This window comes from Elephas maximus, chromosome 10 (genome assembly GCF_024166365.1).
Source record: "Elephas maximus indicus isolate mEleMax1 chromosome 10, mEleMax1 primary haplotype, whole genome shotgun sequence".
Classification (NCBI taxonomy): domain Eukaryota; kingdom Metazoa; phylum Chordata; class Mammalia; order Proboscidea; family Elephantidae; genus Elephas; species Elephas maximus.
The window spans coordinates 1,480,992-1,502,806 of NC_064828.1; positions in this window are offsets into that span (position 1 = coordinate 1,480,992).

A 21,815-nucleotide genomic window follows, 5' to 3' on the forward strand; every position below is an offset into this window, starting at 1 on the left:
CAAGTGAATACTACTAGTTCAGACCAGGGTACCAGTTAAGGCAGCTGGTTAAGGCCAGGGTAGGACTTATGGGGACTGAGAAGGCCAGGTACTAGTTAAGACTACTAGTTAATGCGAGGGTACTAGTGAAGGGTACTAGTTGAGGCAAGGGTACGAGTGAAGGCCAGGGTACTAGTTAAGGCTACTGGTGAAGGCCAGGGTCCTAGTTAAGGCTGGGCTACTAGTTCAGGGTACTAGTAAGGCAAGGGTAGACATTAAGACTATTACTTAAGGCAAGGCTACTAGTTAAGGGGAGTAGTTCAGACAAGGCTCCTAGTTCAGGATACTAGTTAAGGCAAGGGGAGTAGTTCAGATTCAGAATTTAGGGGACTTGTCAGGGCAAGGGTACTCTTCAAGGCTAGTTGTCTAGCCTACTGATCTATACCACTAGTCTGGCTAGTCCAGCTGTCTGGTCTAGGCTACTACTCTAGACTTCTCTGGTCTACTCTACTCTAGTCTGCTTTCGTCTACCCTAGTCTACCCTATCCAAAACCACCCTACCCTAACCTTTTCGAATCTATTCAATTGGATTCGATTCAAAGCATTTCAATGGGATTGGACGCGATGATGCTTGAATCGGCTCATTCGGCACCATCAGCTCGATTCAGCTCGATTTGGCTTGAATCGCTTCGATTCAGCTTGTTTCAACTCAATTCGACTTGGTTCAGCCTTATTCGGCTCGATTCGACTCTTTTCTACTCTAGTTTTCTCTATGCAACTCCATTCGACTCGATTCTACTCTATTCTGTTCTACCCTACCCTACTCTAATCTATTCTAATGGATTCGATTGGACGCTATTCGACGCGATTCACCACGTTTTGTTTCCATTGGGCTCGATTCGGCTAGAATTGGCTCTATTCAGCTCTATTCTGCACTATTCCACTCTATTCGACTCTACTCTTCTCTACTTTACTCTGCTCTACCGTACTGTGCTATCTTCTGTTCCTTCTATTATGTACTGTTCTATTCTATTCTGTTCTACCCTCCCAGCCGCTCCCCTCCCCTTCTCTAATCTTTGATTCTGTTCGAGTCATCGCATTTTCACGCCATTCGACCCGATTAGGCTTGAATCAGATCAATTCGCTTCGAGTCGGTCCGATTGGGCTCCATTTCGCTCCATTCAGCTCCAATGGCATCGATTCTGCTGGATTCTGCTCGATTAGGCCTTCTTTGGCCCTATTCGGCCCAACTATGCTCTATTCGACTCTTTTCTACTCTATTCGTCTCTAGTCGGCTCCGTTCTAATCCATTCCACACCATTCTGCACTATTCTCCTCTATTCTCGTCTACCCTTCCCTACCCTAATCTATTCCAATGGATTCGATTGGACCCGATTCGAAGCGATTCAACGCGATTCATCTTGTTTTGTCTCCATTCGCCTCAATTCGGCTATGTTCTGCACTATCTGACTCTTTTCTACTCTATTCTATTCTGCTGGATTCTTTCTCTTCTGTTCTGTTCTCTCCTATTCTGTTGGACTCTGTTCTATCCTACCCTACCCAAGCCTACTGCACCCCACCCAAACCCACCCTACTTGAATCGATTTGATTCAATTCGATTCACTTCGACGCCATTGGACAGGATTCGACGGGATTCGACAAGGTCCGAAGGCATTTGACGGGATTCAAAGAGATTAGACGAGATTCCATACGATTCGACGTGATTCAGCAGAATTCTGGGAGATTGGACGCAATTCGAAGTTATTTGACGTGATGGGACGTGATTCGTCGTGATTCGACGACATTCGATGCAATCCGATGCGATCCGAAGCGATTCGACCCGGTCCGACACAAAACGATGTGATTTGATGCGATTCGACGTGATTCGATGTGATTCGACGCTATTCAGTGACAGTCGGCGTGATTCTGCTTGATTCAGCTCGATTAGGTGCGAATCGGCTCTATATGGCTCCTTTACGTCTCTATTCGGCTCCATTCAGCTCTGTTTTCTCTATTCGTCTCTATTGGGCCTCTTCGTCTCTAATCGACTCTATTCGAGTCTATTCGACCCTACTCTTTTCTACTCTATTCTATTCCTTCTATTCTGTTCTAATCTCTTCTATTCTAGTCTACTCTATTCTATTCCACCCTCCTCTCCGCTTCTCTAATCTATACGTTTGGATTGGATTGGATGCATTGAACGGGACTCGACGTGATTAAGCTTGAATCAGCTCGATTCGATTCCATTTGGCTCTATTCGGTTCGTTTGGCTTGAATTGCTTCGATTCTGCTCAATTCCGCCTCTTTCGGCCCTATTCTGCTCTATTCGACTCTTCTCTACTCTTTTTGTCTCTATTTGACTCCATTCTACTCCATTCTATTTATTCCACACCATTCTACACTATTCTGCTCTACTCTATCCTACACCACTCTAATTGACTCGAATCGATTAGACGTGATTCCTCTCATTTCGACTCCATTCGGCTCTATTCAGCTGTATTCGCGTCTACCCTATTCTACACTAGCCTACTCTATCGTCCTCTAGTCTACTCTTCTCTATTTTCTTTATTCTTCCTATTCTGTTCTGTTCTATTCTACTCCATTCTACTCTATGCTACCCTACCCTATGCTACCCAACTCTAATCTATTCTAATCCAATTGATTGGATTGGATTCAACCCATTTGGACACGATTCGGCTCAGTTTGGCTCTATTTAGCTCTGTTCGAATCTATTCTACTCTACTCTGTTTCCCTCTACGCTACCCTAGCCTACTGTTTTCTGTATTCGTTCTGTATTGTTCTGTTCTCTTCTATTCTCTTCTGTTTTATTCTATGCTACTCTACTCTATTCCACCCTGCCATACCCGAACCTCCCCTACTCTAATCTGTTCAATTCGATTCCATGAATTTGGACACGATTCAGGTCGAATTGGTTCGATTCATGTCCATTCGGCTCCACTTGGCTCGAAGAGTGTCGATTCAGCTGGATTAGGCTCAATTCGGCTCGACTCGGCCCTCTTCGGCCCTCTTCAGCACTATTCGGCTCTATTCGGCTCTTTTCTCCCCTTTTCGACTCCATTCGATTGTGTTGCACAGCATTCTACTCCACTCAACACTGTTTTACTCTACCCTACCCTAATTGACTGGAATTGGTTCGAGGGGATTCAACGCGATTTGCCTTGTTTCTTCTCCATTTGGCTCGATTCGACTCTATTCGACTCTGTTCTACTCTACACTATTCTGCTCTGCTCTAACCTTTTGGACTCGATTCTCTTGTATTCTTTTTATTCTCTTTTACTGTGTTCAATTCTCTTCTACTCTATTTTAACCAACCCTACTCTAATCTATTCCACTGGATTCGATTCCACGCATTTCGATGCGATTCGGCTCCAGTCGGCTCCGTTGTACTCCATTCATCCCTCTTGGGCTCCAATCGGTTCGATTCAGTTCTAATCGGCTCCATTTCGCCCTGGTCAGCTCTATTCAGCTTGAATAGGCTCTATTCAACTCTATATGGCTCTATGAGTCTACTCAACTCTATTATCTCTTTTCAACTCCATTCTACTCCATCCGACTGTATTCTTCTCTAGTCTATTGTCTTGTACTCTACCCTTCTCTCGATTCGATTGGATTGGACTTGAATGGATGGGATTCAATGCAATTCAACGGGATTCGACGAGATCCAGCATGATTCCGCGGGATTCGGCGCCATTCATCTTGATTTCTATCACGTTGGGTCTTTTGGGCTCTATTTTGCTCTAGCCGGCAATATTCAACTCTATTCTTCTAGACTCTGCACTACTCGACCCTATTCTATTCTTTCAGTTCTCTTCTATCCTGTTCTGTTCTACTGCATTTTGGTCTATCCTACCCTACTCTAACTTAGTCTACTGTAATCTGTTCTATTCTATTCAACAGACTTGAACGGGATTCGACCTGATTCAGGTCATATCGGCTCGAATCAGCTCCTTTTTGTGCGAATTCAACTCGATTCGGCTGGACTTGGCCCTTTTCCTCTCTATTCGGCTCTTTTCGGCAGGATTTGACTCGATTTGACTCTAGTCTACTCTTCTCTATTCTTTCTGGTCTATTCTAATCTATTCTTTTCTACCCTCCCCTCCCCTCATCTTACCTGCCCTACACTAAACTAGTGGATTGGATTCAACACTTTTCAACGCGATTCGACATGATTCTTCTCGATTCACCTCGAATTTGGTGGATTCGGCTGCATTCAGCTCTCTTTGGCTCTATTCAACTCTATTGGACTCTATTCTACTGTACTCGTCTCTACTTCATTCTATTCGATTCTTTCTCTTGTGTTCTGTTCTGTTCTAGTCTAACCCCTCCTACTCTACCCTCCTCTACTCTAATCTATTCCATTCGATTCAATGCCTTTCAAGGCGATTCCATGGGATTAGGCTTGAATTTGGCTTGATTTAGCTCTCTTTGGCTTGAATCGGGGCAATTTGGCTCGATTCTGCTCGATTCAGCATCATTAGGCTCGATCCAAACTTATCCGGCCCTGTTCAGCTCTATTCAACTCTTTTCTACTTTATTCGTCTCTATTTGGCTCCATTCGACTCCATTCCACACCATTCCACTCTGTTCGACTCCATTCTACACTATTCTCTTCTCTTCTCCCCCACCCTACTCTAATCTAATTGATTCATTGAGATTTGTCTCATGTCCTCTCCATTCGACTCGATTCAGCTCGAATGGGATCTATTCATCTCTATTCTGCACTACTCGACTCTGACTAGTCTACTCTACTCCACTCTACTCCATTCTACTCTTTGTATTCTCTTCTACTCTACGCTTCTCTAGTCTATTCCTCTGTGCCCTACCCTATTGAATCCCAGCCTAACCTACACTACTCTAAGCTGTTCTATTGAATTCGATTGCATTCGATTCGACCCGATTGGACACAATTGGACGGGATTCGGTGAGATTTCATGAGATCCGATGGGTTTTGGTGGGATTGGATGGACTTCGACGAGATTCGATGCAATAGGATGCGATTAGGTGCGATTTGGCTCGATCTAGCTTGGCTCATTTTCTTGGTCTCTATTTGGCTCATTCCAGCTCCATTCGGCTCCATTCAGCTCGAATCTGGTCGATTTGACTTGATTGGGCTCGATTGGGCTCGATTGGGCTCGACTCAGCCCTAGATGTCCCTATTCGGTGCTATTCCGCTCTATTCAACTCTTTTCTAGTCTATTCATCTCGGTTTGACTGCATTTGACTCCATTCCACACCATTCTACGCTCTTCTATTCTACAGAACCCTATCCCGCCCGAGTCTTTCCTCATCTAGTCTCTTCTTTTCGATTCTGTTGTATTGGATTCTCGTTTTCTCTTTTCTCTATCCCATGCGATGCTACTCTACCATACCCTACACGAAACTAAGCTATCCTGACTTATCCTCTTCTCTTCTATTGGATTCTGTTTTCTCTGTTCTACCGTCTGCTACCCTACCTTATGACACCCTACTGTACCATACCCTACTCCATGGGGGTACTCAAGAAGGGTACTAGTTTGGAAAAGGGACTACCTCAGGCAAGGGGACTAGTTCAGGCTACTAGTTAGGGCCACTGTACTAGTTAAGAGTACTAATTCATGGACGGGTACTAGTTAAGGCTACTAGGAAAGCAAGGTACAAGTGAAGGCTACGACTTCAGGCAAGTGTGTTAGTTTAGGCTACTAGTTGATGCAAGGGTACAAGTTCATACTACTAATTAAGGCCAGGGTACTAGTTAAGGCAACTGGTCAAGGCAAGGGTAGTAGTTATGGGTAGCGATAAGGCCAGGGTACTAGTTAAGACTACTAGTTAATGCCAGGGTACTAGTTGAGGCAAGGGTACGAGTGACGGCCAGGGTACTAGTTAAGGCTGGGCTACTAGTCCATGCAAGGCTACTCCTTCAGTGTACTAGTTAAGGTTTTGCTACTAGTTAAGAGGACTAGTAAGGCAAGGGTAGACGTTAAGACTGTTCCTTAAGGCAAGGCGACTAGTTAAGGGTACTAGTTACCACAAGGCTTCTAGTTCAGAATACTAGTTAGGGCCACTGTACTAGTTCAGAGTACTAGTTAAGGCTACTAGGAAGGCAAGGAACGTGTTAAGGCCACTACTTCAGGCAAGAGTCCTAGTTAAGTCTACTAGTCGATGCAAGGGTACATGTTAATACTACTGGCTAAGCCCAGGTTGCTAGGTAAGGCAACTGGTTAAGGCAAGGGTAGTAGTTATGGGTACTGATAAGGCCAGGGTACTAGTTAAGACTACTAGTTAATGCAAGGGTACTAGTTAAGGGTACTTGTTCAGGCAAGGGTAGCCATTAAGACTATTCCTTAAGGCAAGGCTCCTAGTTAAGGGTACTAGTTAGGACAAGGCTACCAGTTCAGGAGACTAGTTAGGGGCACTGTACTCGTTAAGAGTACTAGTAAAGGCACGTGTGCTAGTTAAGGCTGCTAGTTAAGGCAAGGTAGAAATAAAGGCCACTGCTTAAGGCAGGAGTACTAGTTAAGGCTACTAGTTGATGCAAGATTACAAGTGAATACTACTAGTTAGGGCCAGGGTACTAGTTAAGGCAACTGGTTACGGCAAGGGTAGTAGTTCTGGGTACTGATACGGCCAGGGTACTAGTTCAGACTAAATGCGAGGGTACTAGTTAAGGGTACTAGTTAAGGCTACCAGTGAAGGCCAGGGTCTTAGTTAAGGCTACTGGCGAAGGCCAGGGTACTAGTGAAGGCAAGGCTACTAGTTAAGGGTACTAGTTTAGAGAAGGCTACTAGTTCAGGATACTAGTTAGGGGCACTGTACTAGTTAAGAGTACTAGCTAAGGCACGAGTACTAGTTCAGGCCACTACTTAAGGCAAGAGTACTAGTTAAGGCTACTATTGGATGCAAGTTTACAAGTTGATACTTCTCGTTAAGGCCGGGGTATTACTTAAGGCAACTGGTTAAGGCAAGGGTACTAGTTAAGGCAAGGCTACTAGTTAGGGGTAGTAGTTAAGGCTTGGCTACTAGTTAAGGGTACTAGGAAGGCAAGGGCAGACGTTAAGACGATTACTTAAAGCAAGGCTACTAGTTCAGGGTACTAATTCAGACAAGGCTACTAGTTCAGGCTGCTCGTTCTGGCCGCTGTACTAGTTAAGAGTACTAGTTAAGGCATAGGTACTAGTTAAGGATACTAGTTAAGGCAAGGTACAAGTGAAGGCTACTACTTAAGGCAAGGCGACTAGTTTAGGCTACCAGTGGATTCAAGGGTACAAGTGAATACTACTAGTTCAGACCAGGGTACCAGTTAAGGCAGCTGGTTAAGGCCAGGGTAGGACTTATGGGGACTGAGAAGGCCAGGTACTAGTTAAGACTACTAGTTAATGCGAGGGTACTAGTGAAGGGTACTAGTTGAGGCAAGGGTACGAGTGAAGGCCAGGGTACTAGTTAAGGCTACTGGTGAAGGCCAGGGTCCTAGTTAAGGCTGGGCTACTAGTTCAGGGTACTAGTAAGGCAAGGGTAGACATTAAGACTATTACTTAAGGCAAGGCTACTAGTTAAGGGGAGTAGTTCAGACAAGGCTCCTAGTTCAGGATACTAGTTAAGGCAAGGGGAGTAGTTCAGATTCAGAATTTAGGGGACTTGTCAGGGCAAGGGTACTCTTCAAGGCTAGTTGTCTAGCCTACTGATCTATACCACTAGTCTGGCTAGTCCAGCTGTCTGGTCTAGGCTACTACTCTAGACTTCTCTGGTCTACTCTACTCTAGTCTGCTTTCGTCTACCCTAGTCTACCCTATCCAAAACCACCCTACCCTAACCTTTTCGAATCTATTCAATTGGATTCGATTCAAAGCATTTCAATGGGATTGGACGCGATGATGCTTGAATCGGCTCATTCGGCACCATCAGCTCGATTCAGCTCGATTTGGCTTGAATCGCTTTGATTCAGCTTGTTTCAACTCAATTCGACTTGGTTCAGCCTTATTCGGCTCGATTCGACTCTTTTCTACTCTAGTTTTCTCTATGCAACTCCATTCGACTCGATTCTACTCTATTCTGTTCTACCCTACCCTACTCTAATCTATTCTAATGGATTCGATTGGACGCTATTCGACGCGATTCATCACGTTTTGTTTCCATTGGGCTCGATTCGGCTAGAATTGGCTCTATTCAGCTCTATTCTGCACTATTCCACTCTATTCGACTCTACTCTTCTCTACTTTACTCTGCTCTACCGTACTGTGCTATCTTCTGTTCCTTCTATTATGTACTGTTCTATTCTATTCTGTTCTACCCTCCCAGCCGCTCCCCTCCCCTTCTCTAATCTTTGATTCTGTTCGAGTCATCGCATTTTCACGCCATTCGACCCGATTAGGCTTGAATCAGATCAATTCGCTTCGAGTCGGTCCGATTGGGCTCCATTTCGCTCCATTCAGCTCCAATGGCATCGATTCTGCTGGATTCTGCTCGATTAGGCCTTCTTTGGCCCTGTTCGGCCCAACTATGCTCTATTCGACTCTTTTCTACTCGATTCGTCTCTAGTCGGCTCCGTTCTAATCCATTCCACACCATTCTGACTATTCTCCTCTATTCTCGTCTACCCTTCCCTACCCTAATCTATTCCAATGGATTCGATTGGACCCGATTCGAAGCGATTCAACGCGATTCATCTTGTTTTGTCTCCATTCGCCTCAATTCGGCTATGTTCTGCACTATCTGACTCTTTTCTACTCTATTCTATTCTGCTGGATTCTTTCTCTTCTGTTCTGTTCTCTCCTATTCTGTTGGACTCTGTTCTATCCTACCCTACCCAAGCCTACTGCACCCCACCCAAACCCACCCTACTTGAATCGATTTGATTCAATTCGATTCACTTCGACGCCATTGGACAGGATTCGACGGGATTCGACAAGGTCCGAAGGCATTTGACGGGATTCAAAGAGATTAGACGAGATTCCATACGATTCGACGTGATTCAGCAGAATTCTGGGAGATTGGACGCAATTCGAATTATTTGACGTGATGGGACGTGATTCGTCGTGATTCGACGACATTCGATGCAATCCGATGCGATCCGAAGCGATTCGACCCGGTCCGACACAAAACGATGTGATTTGATGCGATTCGACGTGATTCGATGTGATTCGACGCTATTCAGTGACAGTCGGCGTGATTCTGCTTGATTCAGCTCGATTAGGTGCGAATCGGCTCTATATGGCTCCTTTACGTCTCTATTCGGCTCCATTCAGCTCTGTTTTCTCTATTCGTCTCTATTGGGCCTCTTCGTCTCTAATCGACTCTATTCGAGTCTATTCGACCCTACTCTTTTCTACTCTATTCTATTCCTTCTATTCTGTTCTAATCTCTTCTATTCTAGTCTACTCTATTCTATTCCACCCTCCTCTCCGCTTCTCTAATCTATACGTTTGGATTGGATTGGATGCATTGAACGGGACTCGACGTGACTAAGCTTGAATCAGCTCGATTCGATTCCATTTGGCTCTATTCGGTTCGTTTGGCTTGAATTGCTTCGATTCTGCTCAATTCCGCCTCTTTCGGCCCTATTCTGCTCTATTCGACTCTTCTCTACTCTTTTTGTCTCTATTTGACTCCATTCTACTCCATTCTATTTATTCCACACCATTCTACACTATTCTGCTCTACTCTATCCTACACCACTCTAATTGACTCGAATCGATTAGACGTGATTCCTCTCATTTCGACTCCATTCGGCTCTATTCAGCTGTATTCGCGTCTACCCTATTCTACACTAGCCTACTCTATCGTCCTCTAGTCTACTCTTCTCTACTTTCTTTATTCTTCCTATTCTGTTCTGTTCTATTCTACTCCATTCTACTCTATGCTACCCTACCCTATGCTACCCAACTCTAATCTATTCTAATCCATTTGATTGGATTGGATTCAACCCATTTGGACACGATTCGGCTCAGTTTGGCTCTATTTAGCTCTGTTCGAATCTATTCTTCTCTACTCTGTTTCCCTCTACGCTACTCTAGCCTACTGTTTTCTGTATTCGTTCTGTACTGTTCTGTTCTCTTCTGTTTTATTCTATGCTACTCTACTCTATTCCACCCTGCCATACCCGAACCTCCCCTACTCTAATCTGTTCAATTCGATTCCATGAATTTGGACACGATTCAGGTCGAATTGGTTCGATTCATGTCCATTCGGCTCCACTTGGCTCGAAGAGTGTCGATTCAGCTGGATTAGGCTCAATTCGGCTCGATTCGGCCCTCTTCGGCCCTCTTCAGCACTATTCGGCTCTATTCGGCTCTTTTCTCCCCTTTTCGACTCCATTCGATTGTGTTGCACAGCATTCTACTCCACTCAACACTGTTTTACTCTACCCTACCCTAATTGACTGGAATTGGTTCGAGGGGATTCAACGCGATTTGCCTTGTTTCTTCTCCATTTGGCTCGATTCGACTCTATTCGACTCTGTTCTACTCTACACTATTCTGCTCTGCTCTAACCTTTTGGACTCGATTCTCTTGTATTCTTTTTATTCTCTTTTACTGTGTTCAATTCTCTTCTACTCTATTTTAACCAACCCTACTCTAATCTATTCCACTGGATTCGATTCCACGCATTTCGATGCGATTCGGCTCCAGTCGGCTCCGTTGTACTCCATTCATCCCTCTTGGGCTCCAATCGGTTCGATTCAGTTCTAATCGGCTCCATTTCGCCCTGGTCAGCTCTATTCAGCTTGAATAGGCTCTACTCAACTCTATATGGCTCTATGAGTCTACTCAACTCTATTATCTCTTTTCAACTCCATTCTACTCCATCCGACTGTATTCTTCTCTAGTCTATTGTCTTGTACTCTACCCTTCTCTCGATTCGATTGGATTGGACTTGAATGGATGGGATTCAATGCAATTCAACGGGATTCGACGAGATCCAGCATGATTCCGCGGGATTCGGCGCCATTCATCTTGATTTCTATCACGTTGGGTCTTTTGGGCTCTATTTTGCTCTAGCCGGCAATATTCAACTCTATTCTTCTAGACTCTGCACTACTCGACCCTATTCTATTCTTTCAGTTCTCTTCTATCCTGTTCTGTTCTACTGCATTTTGGTCTATCCTACCCTACTCTAACTTAGTCTACTGTAATCTGTTCTATTCTATTCAACAGACTTGAACGGGATTCGACCTGATTCAGGTCATATCGGCTCGAATCAGCTCCTTTTTGTGCGAATTCAACTCGATTCGGCTGGACTTGGCCCTTTTCCTCTCTATTCGGCTCTTTTCGGCAGGATTTGACTCGATTTGACTCTAGTCTACTCTTCTCTATTCTTTCTGGTCTATTCTAATCTATTCTTTTCTACCCTCCCCTCCCCTCATCTTACCTGCCCTACACTAAACTAGTGGATTGGATTCGACACTTTTCAACGCGATTCGACATGATTCTTCTCGATTCACCTCGAATTTGGTGGATTCGGCTGCATTCAGCTCTCTTTGGCTCTATTCAACTCTATTGGACTCTATTCTACTGTACTCGTCTCTACTTCATTCTATTCGATTCTTTCTCTTGTGTTCTGTTCTGTTCTAGTCTAACCCCTCCTACTCTACCCTCCTCTACTCTAATCTATTCCATTCGATTCAATGCCTTTCAAGGCGATTCCATGGGATTAGGCTTGAATTTGGCTTGATTTAGCTCTCTTTGGCTTGAATCGGGGCAATTTGGCTCGATTCTGCTCGATTCAGCATCATTAGGCTCGATCCAAACTTATCCGGCCCTGTTCAGCTCTATTCAACTCTTTTCTACTTTATTCGTCTCTATTTGGCTCCATTCGACTCCATTCCACACCATTCCACTCTGTTCGACTCCATTCTACACTATTCTCTTCTCTTCTCCCCCACCCTACTCTAATCTAATTGATTCATTGAGATTTGTCTCATGTCCTCTCCATTCGACTCGATTCAGCTCGAATGGGATCTATTCATCTCTATTCTGCACTACTCGACTCTGACTAGTCTACTCTACTCCACTCTACTCCATTCTACTCTTTGTATTCTCTTCTACTCTACGCTTCTCTAGTCTATTCCTCTGTGCCCTACCCTATTGAATCCCAGCCTAACCTACACTACTCTAAGCTGTTCTATTGAATTCGATTGCATTCGATTCGACCCGATTGGACACAATTGGACGGGATTCGGTGAGATTTCATGAGATCCGATGGGTTTTGGTGGGATTGGATGGACTTCGACGAGATTCGATGCAATAGGATGCGATTAGGTGCGATTTGGCTCGATCTAGCTTGGCTCATTTTCTTGGTCTCTATTTGGCTCATTCCAGCTCCATTCGGCTCCATTCAGCTCGAATCTGGTCGATTGGACTTGATTGGGCTCGATTGGGCTCGATTGGGCTCGACTCAGCCCTAGATGTCCCTATTCGGTGCTATTCCGCTCTATTCAACTCTTTTCTAGTCTATTCATCTCGGTTTGACTGCATTTGACTCCATTCCACACCATTCTACGCTCTTCTATTCTACAGAACCCTATCCCGCCCGAGTCTTTCCTCATCTAGTCTCTTCTTTTCGATTCTGTTGTATTGGATTCTCGTTTTCTCTTTTCTCTATCCCATGCGATGCTACTCTACCATACCCTACACGAAACTAAGCTATCCTGACTTATCCTCTTCTATTCTATTGGATTCTGTTTTCTCTGTTCTACCGTCTGCTACCCTACCTTATGACACCCTACTGTACCATACCCTACCCCATAGGGGTACTCAAGAAGGGTACTAGTTTGGAAAAGGGACTACCTCAGGCAAGGGGACTAGTTCAGGCTACTAGTTAGGGCCACTGTACTAGTTAAGAGTACTAGTTCACGGACGGGTACTAGTTAAGGCTACTAGGAAAGCAAGGTACAAGTGAAGGCTACGACTTCAGGCAAGTGTGTTAGTTTAGGCTACTAGTTGATGCAAGGGTACAAGTTCATACTACTAATTAAGGCCAGGGTACTAGTTAAGGCAACTGGTCAAGGCAAGGGTAGTAGTTATGGGTAGCGATAAGGCCAGGGTACTAGTTAAGACTACTAGTTAATGCCAGGGTACTAGTTGAGGCAAGGGTACGAGTGACGGCCAGGGTACTAGTTAAGGCTGGGCTACTAGTCCATGCAAGGCTACTCCTTCAGTGTACTAGTTAAGGTTTTGCTACTAGTTAAGAGGACTAGTAAGGCAAGGGTAGACGTTAAGACTGTTCCTTAAGGCAAGGCGACTAGTTAAGGGTACTAGTTACCACAAGGCTTCTAGTTCAGAATACTAGTTAGGGTCACTGTACTAGTTCAGAGTACTAGTTAAGGCTACTAGGAAGGCAAGGAACGTGTTAAGGCCACTACTTCAGGCAAGAGTCCTAGTTAAGTCTACTAGTCGATGCAAGGGTACATGTTAATACTACTGGCTAAGCCCAGGTTGCTAGGTAAGGCAACTGGTTAAGGCAAGGGTAGTAGTTATGGGTACTGATAAGGCCAGGGTACTAGTTAAGACTACTAGTTAATGCAAGGGTACTAGTTAAGGGTACTTGTTCAGGCAAGGGTAGCCATTAAGACTATTCCTTAAGGCAAGGCTCCTAGTTAAGGGTACTAGTTAGGACAAGGCTACCAGTTCAGGAGACTAGTTAGGGGCACTGTACTAGTTAAGAGTACTAGTAAAGGCACGTGTGCTAGTTAAGGCTGCTAGTTAAGGCAAGGTAGAAATAAAGGCCACTGCTTAAGGCAGGAGTACTAGTTAAGGCTACTAGTTGATGCAAGATTACAAGTGAATACTACTAGTTAGGGCCAGGGTACTAGTTAAGGCAACTGGTTACGGCAAGGGTAGTAGTTCTGGGTACTGATACGGCCAGGGTACTAGTTCAGACTAAATGCGAGGGTACTAGTTAAGGGTACTAGTTAAGGCTACCAGTGAAGGCCAGGGTCTTAGTTAAGGCTACTGGCGAAGGCCAGGGTACTAGTGAAGGCAAGGCTACTAGTTAAGGGTACTAGTTTAGAGAAGGCTACTAGTTCAGGATACTAGTTAGGGGCACTGTACTAGTTAAGAGTACTAGCTAAGGCACGAGTACTAGTTCAGGCCACTACTTAAGGCAAGAGTACTAGTTAAGGCTACTATTGGATGCAAGTTTACAAGTTGATACTTCTCGTTAAGGCCGGGGTATTACTTAAGGCAACTGGTTAAGGCAAGGGTACTAGTTAAGGCAAGGCTACTAGTTAGGGGTAGTAGTTAAGGCTTGGCTACTAGTTAAGGGTACTAGGAAGGCAAGGGCAGACGTTAAGACGATTACTTAAAGCAAGGCTACTAGTTCAGGGTACTAATTCAGACAAGGCTACTAGTTCAGGCTGCTCGTTCTGGCCGCTGTACTAGTTAAGAGTACTAGTTAAGGCATAGGTACTAGTTAAGGATACTAGTTAAGGCAAGGTACAAGTGAAGGCTACTACTTAAGGCAAGGCGACTAGTTTAGGCTACCAGTGGATTCAAGGGTACAAGTGAATACTACTAGTTCAGACCAGGGTACCAGTTAAGGCAGCTGGTTAAGGCCAGGGTAGGACTTATGGGGACTGAGAAGGCCAGGTACTAGTTAAGACTACTAGTTAATGCGAGGGTACTAGTGAAGGGTACTAGTTGAGGCAAGGGTACGAGTGAAGGCCAGGGTACTAGTTAAGGCTACTGGTGAAGGCCAGGGTCCTAGTTAAGGCTGGGCTACTAGTTCAGGGTACTAGTAAGGCAAGGGTAGACATTAAGACTATTACTTAAGGCAAGGCTACTAGTTAAGGGGAGTAGTTCAGACAAGGCTCCTAGTTCAGGATACTAGTTAAGGCAAGGGGAGTAGTTCAGATTCAGAATTTAGGGGACTTGTCAGGGCAAGGGTACTCTTCAAGGCTAGTTGTCTAGCCTACTGATCTATACCACTAGTCTGGCTAGTCCAGCTGTCTGGTCTAGGCTACTACTCTAGACTTCTCTGGTCTACTCTACTCTAGTCTGCTTTCGTCTACCCTAGTCTACCCTATCCAAAACCACCCTACCCTAACCTTTTCGAATCTATTCAATTGGATTCGATTCAAAGCATTTCAATGGGATTGGACGCGATGATGCTTGAATCGGCTCATTCGGCACCATCAGCTCGATTCAGCTCGATTTGGCTTGAATCGCTTTGATTCAGCTTGTTTCAACTCAATTCGACTTGGTTCAGCCTTATTCGGCTCGATTCGACTCTTTTCTACTCTAGTTTTCTCTATGCAACTCCATTCGACTCGATTCTACTCTATTCTGTTCTACCCTACCCTACTCTAATCTATTCTAATGGATTCGATTGGACGCTATTCGACGCGATTCATCACGTTTTGTTTCCATTGGGCTCGATTCGGCTAGAATTGGCTCTATTCAGCTCTATTCTGCACTATTCCACTCTATTCGACTCTACTCTTCTCTACTTTACTCTGCTCTACCGTACTGTGCTATCTTCTGTTCCTTCTATTATGTACTGTTCTATTCTATTCTGTTCTACCCTCCCAGCCGCTCCCCTCCCCTTCTCTAATCTTTGATTCTGTTCGAGTCATCGCATTTTCACGCCATTCGACCCGATTAGGCTTGAATCAGATCAATTCGCTTCGAGTCGGTCCGATTGGGCTCCATTTCGCTCCATTCAGCTCCAATGGCATCGATTCTGCTGGATTCTGCTCGATTAGGCCTTCTTTGGCCCTGTTCGGCCCAACTATGCTCTATTCGACTCTTTTCTACTCGATTCGTCTCTAGTCGGCTCCGTTCTAATCCATTCCACACCATTCTGACTATTCTCCTCTATTCTCGTCTACCCTTCCCTACCCTAATCTATTCCAATGGATTCGATTGGACCCGATTCGAAGCGATTCAACGCGATTCATCTTGTTTTGTCTCCATTCGCCTCAATTCGGCTATGTTCTGCACTATCTGACTCTTTTCTACTCTATTCTATTCTGCTGGATTCTTTCTCTTCTGTTCTGTTCTCTCCTATTCTGTTGGACTCTGTTCTATCCTACCCTACCCAAGCCTACTGCACCCCACCCAAACCCACCCTACTTGAATCGATTTGATTCAATTCGATTCACTTCGACGCCATTGGACAGGATTCGACGGGATTCGACAAGGTCCGAAGGCATTTGACGGGATTCAAAGAGATTAGACGAGATTCCATACGATTCGACGTGATTCAGCAGAATTCTGGGAGATTGGACGCAATTCGAATTATTTGACGTGATGGGACGTGATTCGTCGTGATTCGACGACATTCGATGCAATCCGATGCGATCCGAAGCGATTCGACCCGGTCCGACACAAAACGATATGATTTGATGCGATTCGACGTGATTCGATGTGATTCGACGCTATTCAGTGACAGTCGGCGTGATTCTGCTTGATTCAGCTCGATTAGGTGCGAATCGGCTCTATATGGCTCCTTTACGTCTCTATTCGGCTCCATTCAGCTCTGTTTTCTCTATTCGTCTCTATTGGGCCTCTTCGTCTCTAATCGACTCTATTCGAGTCTATTCGACCCTACTCTTTTCTACTCTATTCTATTCCTTCTATTCTGTTCTAATCTCTTCTATTCTAGTCTACTCTATTCTATTCCACCCTCCTCTCCGCTTCTCTAATCTATACGTTTGGATTGGATTGGATGCATTGAACGGGACTCGACGTGACTAAGCTTGAATCAGCTCGATTCGATTCCATTTGGCTCTATTCGGTTCGTTTGGCTTGAATTGCTTCGATTCTGCTCAATTCCGCCTCTTTCGGCCCTATTCTGCTCTATTCGACTCTTCTCTACTCTTTTTGTCTCTATTTGACTCCATTCTACTCCATTCTATTTATTCCACACCATTCTACACTATTCTGCTCTACTCTATCCTACACCACTCTAATTGACTCGAATCGATTAGACGTGATTCCTCTCATTTCGACTCCATTCGGCTCTATTCAGCTGTATTCGCGTCTACCCTATTCTACACTAGCCTACTCTATCGTCCTCTAGTCTACTCTTCTCTACTTTCTTTATTCTTCCTATTCTGTTCTGTTCTATTCTACTCCATTCTACTCTATGCTACCCTACCCTATGCTACCCAACTCTAATCTATTCTAATCCATTTGATTGGATTGGATTCAACCCATTTGGACACGATTCGGCTCAGTTTGGCTCTATTTAGCTCTGTTCGAATCTATTCTTCTCTACTCTGTTTCCCTCTACGCTACTCTAGCCTACTGTTTTCTGTATTCGTTCTGTACTGTTCTGTTCTCTTCTGTTTTATTCTATGCTACTCTACTCTATTCCACCCTGCCATACCCGAACCTCCCCTACTCTAATCTGTTCAATTCGATTCCATGAATTTGGACACGATTCAGGTCGAATTGGTTCGATTCATGTCCATTCGGCTCCACTTGGCTCGAAGAGTGTCGATTCAGCTGGATTAGGCTCAATTCGGCTCGATTCGGCCCTCTTCGGCCCTCTTCAGCACTATTCGGCTCTATTCGGCTCTTTTCTCCCCTTTTCGACTCCATTCGATTGTGTTGCACAGCATTCTACTCCACTCAACACTGTTTTACTCTACCCTACCCTAATTGACTGGAATTGGTTCGAGGGGATTCAACGCGATTTGCCTTGTTTCTTCTCCATTTGGCTCGATTCGACTCTATTCGACTCTGTTCTACTCTACACTATTCTGCTCTGCTCTAACCTTTTGGACTCGATTCTCTTGTATTCTTTTTATTCTCTTTTACTGTGTTCAATTCTCTTCTACTCTATTTTAACCAACCCTACTCTAATCTATTCCACTGGATTCGATTCCACGCATTTCGATGCGATTCGGCTCCAGTCGGCTCCGTTGTACTCCATTCATCCCTCTTGGGCTCCAATCGGTTCGATTCAGTTCTAATCGGCTCCATTTCGCCCTGGTCAGCTCTATTCAGCTTGAATAGGCTCTACTCAACTCTATATGGCTCTATGAGTCTACTCAACTCTATTATCTCTTTTCAACTCCATTCTACTCCATCCGACTGTATTCTTCTCTAGTCTATTGTCTTGTACTCTACCCTTCTCTCGATTCGATTGGATTGGACTTGAATGGATGGGATTCAATGCAATTCAACGGGATTCGACGAGATCCAGCATGATTCCGCGGGATTCGGCGCCATTCATCTTGATTTCTATCACGTTGGGTCTTTTGGGCTCTATTTTGCTCTAGCCGGCAATATTCAACTCTATTCTTCTAGACTCTGCACTACTCGACCCTATTCTATTCTTTCAGTTCTCTTCTATCCTGTTCTGTTCTACTGCATTTTGGTCTATCCTACCCTACTCTAACTTAGTCTACTGTAATCTGTTCTATTCTATTCAACAGACTTGAACGGGATTCGACCTGATTCAGGTCATATCGGCTCGAATCAGCTCCTTTTTGTGCGAATTCAACTCGATTCGGCTGGACTTGGCCCTTTTCCTCTCTATTCGGCTCTTTTCGGCAGGATTTGACTCGATTTGACTCTAGTCTACTCTTCTCTATTCTTTCTGGTCTATTCTAATCTATTCTTTTCTACCCTCCCCTCCCCTCATCTTACCTGCCCTACACTAAACTAGTGGATTGGATTCGACACTTTTCAACGCGATTCGACATGATTCTTCTCGATTCACCTCGAATTTGGTGGATTCGGCTGCATTCAGCTCTCTTTGGCTCTATTCAACTCTATTGGACTCTATTCTACTGTACTCGTCTCTACTTCATTCTATTCGATTCTTTCTCTTGTGTTCTGTTCTGTTCTAGTCTAACCCCTCCTACTCTACCCTCCTCTACTCTAATCTATTCCATTCGATTCAATGTCTTTCAAGGCGATTCCATGGGATTAGGCTTGAATTTGGCTTGATTTAGCTCTCTTTGGCTTGAATCGGGTCAATTTGGCTCGATTCTGCTCGATTCAGCATCATTAGGCTCGATCCAAACTTATCCGGCCCTGTTCAGCTCTATTCAACTCTTTTCTACTTTATTCGTCTCTATTTGGCTCCATTCGACTCCATTCCACACCATTCCACTCTGTTCGACTCCATTCTACACTATTCTCTTCTCTTCTCCCCCACCCTACTCTAATCTAATTGATTCATTGAGATTTGTCTCATGTCCTCTCCATTCGACTCGATTCAGCTCGAATGGGATCTATTCATCTCTATTCTGCACTACTCGACTCTGACTAGTCTACTCTACTCCACTCTACTCCATTCTACTCTTTGTATTCTCTTCTACTCTACGCTTCTCTAGTCTATTCCTCTGTGCCCTACCCTATTGAATCCCAGCCTAACCTACACTACTCTAAGCTGTTCTATTGAATTCGATTGCATTCGATTCGACCCGATTGGACACAATTGGACGGGATTCGGTGAGATTTCATGAGATCCGATGGGTTTTGGTGGGATTGGATGGACTTCGACGAGATTCGATGCAATAGGATGCGATTAGGTGCGATTTGGCTCGATCTAGCTTGGCTCATTTTCTTGGTCTCTATTTGGCTCATTCCAGCTCCATTCGGCTCCATTCAGCTCGAATCTGGTCGATTGGACTTGATTGGGCTCGATTGGGCTCGATTGGGCTCGACTCAGCCCTAGATGTCCCTATTCGGTGCTATTCCGCTCTATTCAACTCTTTTCTAGTCTATTCATCTCGGTTTGACTGCATTTGACTCCATTCCACACCATTCTACGCTCTTCTATTCTACAGAACCCTATCCCGCCCGAGTCTTTCCTCATCTAGTCTCTTCTTTTCGATTCTGTTGTATTGGATTCTCGTTTTCTCTTTTCTCTATCCCATGCGATGCTACTCTACCATACCCTACACGAAACTAAGCTATCCTGACTTATCCTCTTCTCTTCTATTGGATTCTGTTTTCTCTGTTCTACCGTCTGCTACCCTACCTTATGACACCCTACTGTACCATACCCTACTCCATGGGGGTACTCAAGAAGGGTACTAGTTTGGAAAAGGGACTACCTCAGGCAAGGGGACTAGTTCAGGCTACTAGTTAGGGCCACTGTACTAGTTAAGAGTACTAGTTCATGGACGGGTACTAGTTAAGGCTACTAGGAAAGCAAGGTACAAGTGAAGGCTACGACTTCAGGCAAGTGTGTTAGTTTAGGCTACTAGTTGATGCAAGGGTACAAGTTCATACTACTAATTAAGGCCAGGGTACTAGTTAAGGCAACTGGTCAAGGCAAGGGTAGTAGTTATGGGTAGCGATAAGGCCAGGGTACTAGTTAAGACTACTAGTTAATGCCAGGGTACTAGTTGAGGCAAGGGTACGAGTGACGGCCAGGGTACTAGTTAAGGCTGGGCTACTAGTCCATGCAAGGCTACTCCTTCAGTGTACTAGTTAAGGTTTTGCTACTAGTTAAGAGGACTAGTAAGGCAAGGGTAGACGTTAAGACTGTTCCTTAAGGCAAGGCGACTAGTTAAGGGTACTAGTTACCACAAGGCTTCTAGTTCAGAATACTAGTTAGGGCCACTGTACTAGTTCAGAGTACTAGTTAAGGCTACTAGGAAGGCAAGGAACGTGTTAAGGCCACTACTTCAGGCAAGAGTCCTAGTTAAGTCTACTAGTCGATGCAAGGGTACATGTTAATACTACTGGCTAAGCCCAGGTTGCTAGGTAAGGCAACTGGTTAAGGCAAGGGTAGTAGTTATGGGTACTGATAAGGCCAGGGTACTAGTTAAGACTACTAGTTAATGCAAGGGTACTAGTTAAGGGTACTTGTTCAGGCAAGGGTAGCCATTAAGACTATTCCTTAAGGCAAGGCTCCTAGTTAAGGGTACTAGTTAGGACAAGGCTACCAGTTCAGGAGACTAGTTAGGGGCACTGTACTCGTTAAGAGTACTAGTAAAGGCACGTGTGCTAGTTAAGGCTGCTAGTTAAGGCAAGGTAGAAATAAAGGCCACTGCTTAAGGCAGGAGTACTAGTTAAGGCTACTAGTTGATGCAAGATTACAAGTGAATACTACTAGTTAGGGCCAGGGTACTAGTTAAGGCAACTGGTTACGGCAAGGGTAGTAGTTCTGGGTACTGATACGGCCAGGGTACTAGTTCAGACTAAATGCGAGGGTACTAGTTAAGGGTACTAGTTAAGGCTACCAGTGAAGGCCAGGGTCTTAGTTAAGGCTACTGGCGAAGGCCAGGGTACTAGTGAAGGCAAGGCTACTAGTTAAGGGTACTAGTTTAGAGAAGGCTACTAGTTCAGGATACTAGTTAGGGGCACTGTACTAGTTAAGAGTACTAGCTAAGGCACGAGTACTAGTTCAGGCCACTACTTAAGGCAAGAGTACTAGTTAAGGCTACTATTGGATGCAAGTTTACAAGTTGATACTTCTCGTTAAGGCCGGGGTATTACTTAAGGCAACTGGTTAAGGCAAGGGTACTAGTTAAGGCAAGGCTACTAGTTAGGGGTAGTAGTTAAGGCTTGGCTACTAGTTAAGGGTACTAGGAAGGCAAGGGCAGACGTTAAGACGATTACTTAAAGCAAGGCTACTAGTTCAGGGTACTAATTCAGACAAGGCTACTAGTTCAGGCTGCTCGTTCTGGCCGCTGTACTAGTTAAGAGTACTAGTTAAGGCATAGGTACTAGTTAAGGATACTAGTTAAGGCAAGGTACAAGTGAAGGCTACTACTTAAGGCAAGGCGACTAGTTTAGGCTACCAGTGGATTCAAGGGTACAAGTGAATACTACTAGTTCAGACCAGGGTACCAGTTAAGGCAGCTGGTTAAGGCCAGGGTAGGACTTATGGGGACTGAGAAGGCCAGGTACTAGTTAAGACTACTAGTTAATGCG